The sequence below is a fragment of the Homarus americanus genome, unplaced genomic scaffold (assembly GCF_018991925.1).
Source record: "Homarus americanus isolate GMGI-L3 unplaced genomic scaffold, GMGI_Hamer_2.0 scaffold367, whole genome shotgun sequence".
Lineage (NCBI taxonomy): Eukaryota > Metazoa > Arthropoda > Malacostraca > Decapoda > Nephropidae > Homarus > Homarus americanus.
In genome coordinates this window covers 7471403-7478510 of record NW_024743709.1, presented here as the reverse complement: position 1 = coordinate 7478510, position 7108 = coordinate 7471403, and positions in this window count along the sequence as shown.

The window sequence follows — 7108 nt, the reverse complement described above, 5'->3', positions numbered from 1 at the left end:
TGCCAACCCCTGCAGTTGTACCGGCCCCAGTGCTGCCATCCATTGAGGTGGTACCGCCCCAGTGCAGCAGTTGTACCGCCCCCAGTGCTGCCAACCCCTGCAGTTGTACCGGCCCCAGTGCTGCCAACCCCTGCAGTTGTACCGCCCCCAGTGCTGCCAACCCCTGCAGTTGTACCGGCCCCAGTGCTGCCAACCCCTGCAGTTGTACCGCCCCAGTGCTGCCAAGTCACACACACACAGTCGTAAGTACATCACAGTAAGACGTAAACTATAATATTTTTCCATGTTCACGTTGTCTTTGTATCTGTACACGTGTTTATTGTACACTTGTTTATTGTACACTTGTTTATTGTACACTTGTTTATTGTACACGTGTTTACTGTACACTTGTTTACTGTAAACGTGTCTACTGTTCACTTGTTTATTGTACACGTGTTTACTGTATACGTGTTTACTGTATACGTGATTACTGTACACTTGTTTACTGTACACTTGTTTCCTGTACACGTGTTTATTGTACTCTTGTCTACTGTACACTTGTTTGCTTCGAATTCAGTTTTTTTATTTAAGTAATCCTAGTCATCATGAGAATCATCTTCTATCTTTACTGTTATGTGACAGTATTCATCAGGTACTTTACGTGATCGGTAGAGCATATCAGTGGCCGTGTACCTAGGACCATTTACATGGCTGGTACTCGACGACAGCTTGTTGAGGTGGCATTATTGATACACTCACTGGGGCGATGCCTTTCACCCTCGTGTCTTTTCAGTTTCCGTCCCTTTGGTTCTAAATCACGATATTTAGGGTCGTTTTGTTGACTCGTGTCCCGGATGAGTAAGAGGGCGGGCCGCTGTTAGTAATCTCAGCTCAGTTGTGCCTGGTAAGATTCACTTCCTCCTTTAATGAGGTTAAGCAGATTGCCTTTCAGGGCGTCAGTATCAGTTGCTCCGGGCTGAAGTGCATACAAGTAGTCGTACGAATTCCTTCAACTTTGTACCGTATGAAGTTGTCGAGTTTGGTTAATTGTTTCTTTGGGTGATGTGAACCTTCCACTGTGTCTTTGATTTAAAGATGTGAAGTTGAGTCGGCTCACCTTTCCCGGCAAAATCATCATCTGTTTCACAACCGTACAGGTGCCTTATACACATTGTATACAGAGGCCAAAACTACGGTGTCAATATCAACCAAAAGTGTGGAAATTTTTTTTCCTGCAATATAAGTTTATCTTCGGCGATGAACAACAGTGACCTACAGCGTGGAGTAACACGTGACCTCCTCTGTTGGCTGGCGGGGGCCGCGCCGCGCTACCGCCAACACGTTATCCTCCAGCCGTTATCAAGATGAGTGACCAAAATGACCCTCTTCCATCTCTTTATCTGTGCACTTTGTCTTGTGTCACTCGATTTACAGAAACTTGATCGGACTGCGTTTAGTGTTTACTTGTTTCAGGAGTCACCTCGATTATGTGATAGTGGTGTATCTGTGATGTTGTGCCATTAAAGTATTTGTTCTTCTCTCGAGTATGTTCTGTACTCTGCCGTAATAAACATCCCGCGATAGATAACCAACAGGACGTCAATTAACGTTGTCCAGGGCCCTTAGTTGTGAGGCAGGAATGGATTGGGTCACACTATCTCCTAACGCAGCTTAGTCGTCTCTCTCCCTCACTACCAGGAACCCTCCTTCACCTCCCGTCGCTGAACTGTCTGGTGCAGTCAGGTGCTTCTGAGGGACAGTCAACGCTGACAGTGGTTGACAGTGTCCACTGTGTCCCCCAGACAGGGATGCTGAGGCGGAATGCATAACACGCTCGCCTTGTGTCCTTAGGTTTGTGCCCGAGGCACTCTTAATCGACCCAGCTGTGAATGGTACCTCACTTTACAGTTAGGGGAGTAAAGATGGTCGTATCCAGTACTGGCCACACACTCTTTGTGCACCGAGGCTTATTATTCAGTACGTTGTGTCTACACTGTCCGTGCGTGACTGGTCCGTGAGACCCACCTTCATATTTCATCTCTGAGATAGGGACTTGTGGTTTCACACTAAGAGAGGTGATTGAGTATAGAAACAGAAAAAAAATTCAACTTTGGAAAATATACACCGGCAAGGTGAACAATTATGTGAAAAATTCCTCTTAGAACACAAACTTTTCTCACACAGCGGTCACTGTGACACACACACACTGTACACTGTCAGGTGATGGCCCATTAATGATAATTTTAGATAGTGTCTTCTTAACACACTAATTCATACCACGTGAGATCACTCCCGGGTATATTTATTGAAGGTATACATAGAGTTACCGGGTTCATAAAACTGTTATTCGTGTATAAAACTTCCCGCCAAAAAAGAGATGAAAAATTGGAGATAAAAAATCATGAGTATTTGTTGACGCGGGTCGGTGTTAGTGTTTGACGTGTCCTGACTGAACCTAACCAGGCTAAAACGTCCTGTACTGGGCTGAAACGTCCGGCCCGTGTAGTGGCGCCATGACTCTCTCATGCACTGCCGGGCTCTACGTTTCATCCCGGGTCTGACACAAACATTTTGCACCTTTTCACTATAAACTCTGTGAGCTGGATGTGAGTCAGTCGTACCGAATGCAATTTAAAAATCCAACTTTTTTATTGCCTTTTTTGTTTTGCCTCCAGGCTCAGTGGCCGCACCTGAAGATAGTCGGGCTGTAGGTGGAAACGTTTATATTTGTATATAAATCCTAGAAGATGATCATTTAATATAGCAGTATGTTCTTATTAAACGTAAAGCAACAGAATTTTACACTAAGAATATTAATAAACAACTAATGGTTAAGCTCCGTAACCTACAATAATAATGCATCATGTCCACGACGACTGTTAACCCGAAGAAACTAATGCGACTTTATCTTGACCACCAACCACGTAAACAAACCTAAGTGTGGGCGGTTACACGTATGAATAATTCACGACTATACATACAACATGAACCATCCAAACCTAACCTGACCAGCTACCTGACTTATGTTAACTCTTTGTTTATTTCTTAGTTAAGTTTGGTCTACTTGGTTGTGTTGCAATCAAGTCATGAATTATTTATGTTTACAGCCTTTACTGTATACTTAATGCTTGTTTACGTCGACGATGGACCTCAGTAAGGACAATAATTTCAAATTATTTTTGTAAATTTTCCTTTGTCTTGGATGTAATACATTATTGACCCAGTAGAAATAACATTTGAGATGAATATAAATGATCTTGATAAAATAATTACCATTGAGGTAATACAGTTGCAAATGTTCAATTTAATTTTCTGCCTTGATGCAAACCTTCAAGGCATCTGTTACCACATATGGCTCTGCCTGTGTCTATGGAATAAATAGCCTGTAACCAATTGCTGTTACTGGTAAATAACACCGTGATATTTGTACCCCAAAGCTCCTGTAACTTGGTTTATGAGAGGACAAAGGCATGACAATATCCAGCATAGGTTAATGTTTTTTATCTCTGGTATACCTGTACTTTGTTTCAGGAGCCTTTCAGTGATAGATAACATGATAACGATTAGTGTATTCAAAATTTAATTTGTTAAGGATGTTTCAGAGCTCTACTGGTGAATAGTCCTCTGAAATAGTTATACCATGCATCAACAAATACACAATTCAATGGCCTTTCAAATTTTATACACCATGAAACGCGTAATCAGCGCACTAATGATGTACCGTAAATCAACTGTGTCTGATAAATTTGCGGGCATCAAAACCATTATATGCATCTTTCAATAGTAGGTATTATTTTAGTCTTTCCCCTATTAAAATTCGGTACCCCATCCTATTTTCATTCAAGGGAGATTAAGAATAAATAAAGACCCTCTACAGCTTGTTATCTAAAGTCAAAGTACAAACATTACTCGGACAGAACTTGGGCCTCGGACTAACAAGATTTCTCGTTTAAGATTCACGCACGCACGCACGCACGCACGCACGCACGCACGCACGCACGCACAGCCCTCCTAAAATGTGGCAGTTCTCTCACTTGTTGAAACGAGTATGACAAATTCTTTAGTTATGAGGGATAGTGAAATTTTTCAGCATATACCGAGGTTTTGTGCGGATAAACGTGACCACTGGACCCATAAACACTGTCCACACCACATATTTTGAGGTGTAGGATTGCGTAAAACTTGATAGTGTATTGTATTTCATTTAAGACAAACCTCATTACTTATCTCTTATGCATCATGGAGTACCACTTGTTAAACTCACAGGTAATACAAAAGATCTTACGATTCTTTTATGTTTTTTTTCTCATTTCAAGAACAATGTGGTGAAGTAAGATTCAGTATTAATAAATTTTGCCTTTTTTCAGTATCTCGCTTTAATGTCAGGTACACCTTTGCCTCTTGGTACTGTACATAAAAGCAGAATTTTTTTTTAAGATTTCCAGGACCACTACAAGTATTTTTTTTCATTACAGGAAAAAATATCTTGATTATAATAACTTTCTTAAACAATTCGTCAGTTACGTAAGAGTTACTGCGTTGTATCTCGGAGACAAACACTTGACATGTTTTATTTTCAATGTGATGCTTATGGCTTGAGTATATATAAAATTCCATAGTAAATTAAAAAGTGAATGAAACACAGCTTACATTGTGACTGATTTGGGGTAACATTATTAAGGTGTAGCTGTTGATAGTGAAGTACTGTAGTTAAATCTCTGCTAGGAAGAATCTTTCTCTTATTGAAGTGTTGGGTCTAGTTAAATACCTTAAATATATTTAGTTATATACGAGTCTGTGTAAATAAATACCGGGAAAACTGATTTCTTAGTATTTTATAAACAAATTATTACAGAGAATATAACGACCACTGTTTAATTTATTACTAAGAACAGCCAAGAGTTACAGGTAAGACTCTTCACCTACAAGAACATAACTAACATTCTATTAATTATTTTATATTTTAAGATAAATTTCTAGTAAGGGACAGACAGCCTCTTGCCTGTCAGTTGGCGCGCGATGCTCCAAGCTATTCCACCAAAACCCTCGTAGAGAATTAACTGCCGGTAGGATTACATATTGTATATTGAGCTCATATTGTTGCAGCGACCAGCCATTGTTCCACTAGGACGCGATACATAATAGCAAGTATTCACAATTAAGCTTGGGAAGAAGAATGGTCGTATAATAATTGAAACTAACTTAACTTTACTCTAGTTAATGTGAGTTCTTCAATAATTCCTGATTGTGTTAAAGTAAGGGAAAAGCTGTGTTGGCTCCACATATTTTTAGTTCTAGTCAGATTAAGATAAATTATGAAGCGTTTACAGTGAAATATCCTCAGGCTGATGTGTGTGTGTGTGGGGCCAAGGGTGTTCCCAGAAATTTAATAAGCAGGGGGGTTGTCGCAGCTTGTCCATATTATTATATTTTTTTGCCCTCTGACCGGACACTAACAGACTGTCCATAACAAAAGGTCGAATATATATATATATATATATATATATATATATATATATATATATATATATATATATATATATATATATATATATATATATAAATCAAGAAGGTCACAACAAAATGATGGGGTGAAGGGGCTCACATCACCCCTTCAATGAGCCCTTCTCGATGGTTTCCTCTGCTCATTGTCATTCCCACACAATGTTAAGGATATTTGTGTGAGGTGGGGTGCTTTAGTGAGCCAGGAGAAGGAGGAGGAGGAAGAGGAGAGGGAAGAGGAAGAGGAGGAGGCAGGAAAGAAGAAGAAGAAGAAGACCCTCAAGCTCTCCAGTACATTGTCGTCTTGTGAGTTAAGTTATAGAGTTAGGTTAGGTTATGGGTAGATTAAGGTCGTCTCGGTGACTTGTGTTTTAGGTTGAAGTTATCCGTGACGTCATCCTCTGTTGTTCATTTGTTTTAGGTTGAAGTTATCCGTGACGTCATCACCTGTTGTTCATTTGTTTTAGGTTGAAGCTATCCGTGACGTCATCCTCTGTTATTCATTTGTGTTAGGTTGAAGCGATTCGTGACGTCATCCTCTGTTGTTCATTTGTTTTTTTGTGTTTCAGTCTGTTGTGTTTATTTATCTTTATTGTTCTTCCTCCTCCTCCTCTTGTTGTTCTTCGTCCTTTTCTTTTTCCTCCTCCTACTCTTCTTCTTCCACCTCCTCTTCACGTTCTACTTCCTACTCTTTTTCTCTCTTAGTCTTCCACCTCCTCCTCCTCCAGAAGAATAAGAATAAGAAGAAATGGAGAATAAAGAAAGTTCAAAATAAAAGATTGAGGCAAAATATAGAAACAATGTGAAAGTTACAAATGAAAGAACATAAGAAAAAAATAGAGAATGGCGAGACAAAATAAATTAAAAAAAATAGAAATATAAACGAAAAAGAAAATGAAAATAAAAGAGAAAAATAGAAACACAAAGAAACACGAAAGCTTTTGATACAATAGTGATCATTGTTGACCAAGTGTTGAGGGCTCTCTCTCTCTCTCTCTCTCTCTCTCTGTCTCTCTCTCTCTCTAACGGCACCTCTCCCCTGCTCTATCGCCACACCCCTCTCTCCTAACGGCACCACCCCTCCTCTCTCTCACACGACACACCTTCCTCATCTCTCTCTCTCTCTCTCTCTCTCTGTCTCTCTCTCTAACGGCACCTCTCCCTGCTCTATCGCCACACCCCTCTCCCTAACGGCACCACCCCTCTCTCTCACGACACATTCCTCATCTCTCTCTCTCTCTCTCTCTCTCTCTCCGCCCTCATTCTTTCATTATCTTCATTCGAGGCAACTCAACATTGAATTCCCTCTCTGGAACATCACCAAAGGCCATCCTCCCTTCTTAGATGTAAATTTTCCAAGACCCGCTAATAGGTTTTACGGCCGGTGTTTACACAGGGCCACCTTTTATTGGGTAGTGTACCAAAATCTCGTATTTCCAATTAACTTTAACTAAATTCAATTACTCTCCTTGACAACTGGGGGCATATAATATTGTGTTTGTTCATATTACCTTCAGTTACAGGGGGAGAGTGTGTGTGTGTGTGTTCAGTGTGGTGAGAGAGAGAGAGAGAGAGAGAGAGAGAGAGAGAGAGAGAGAGAGAGAGAGAGAGAGAGACCCGCTGTAGA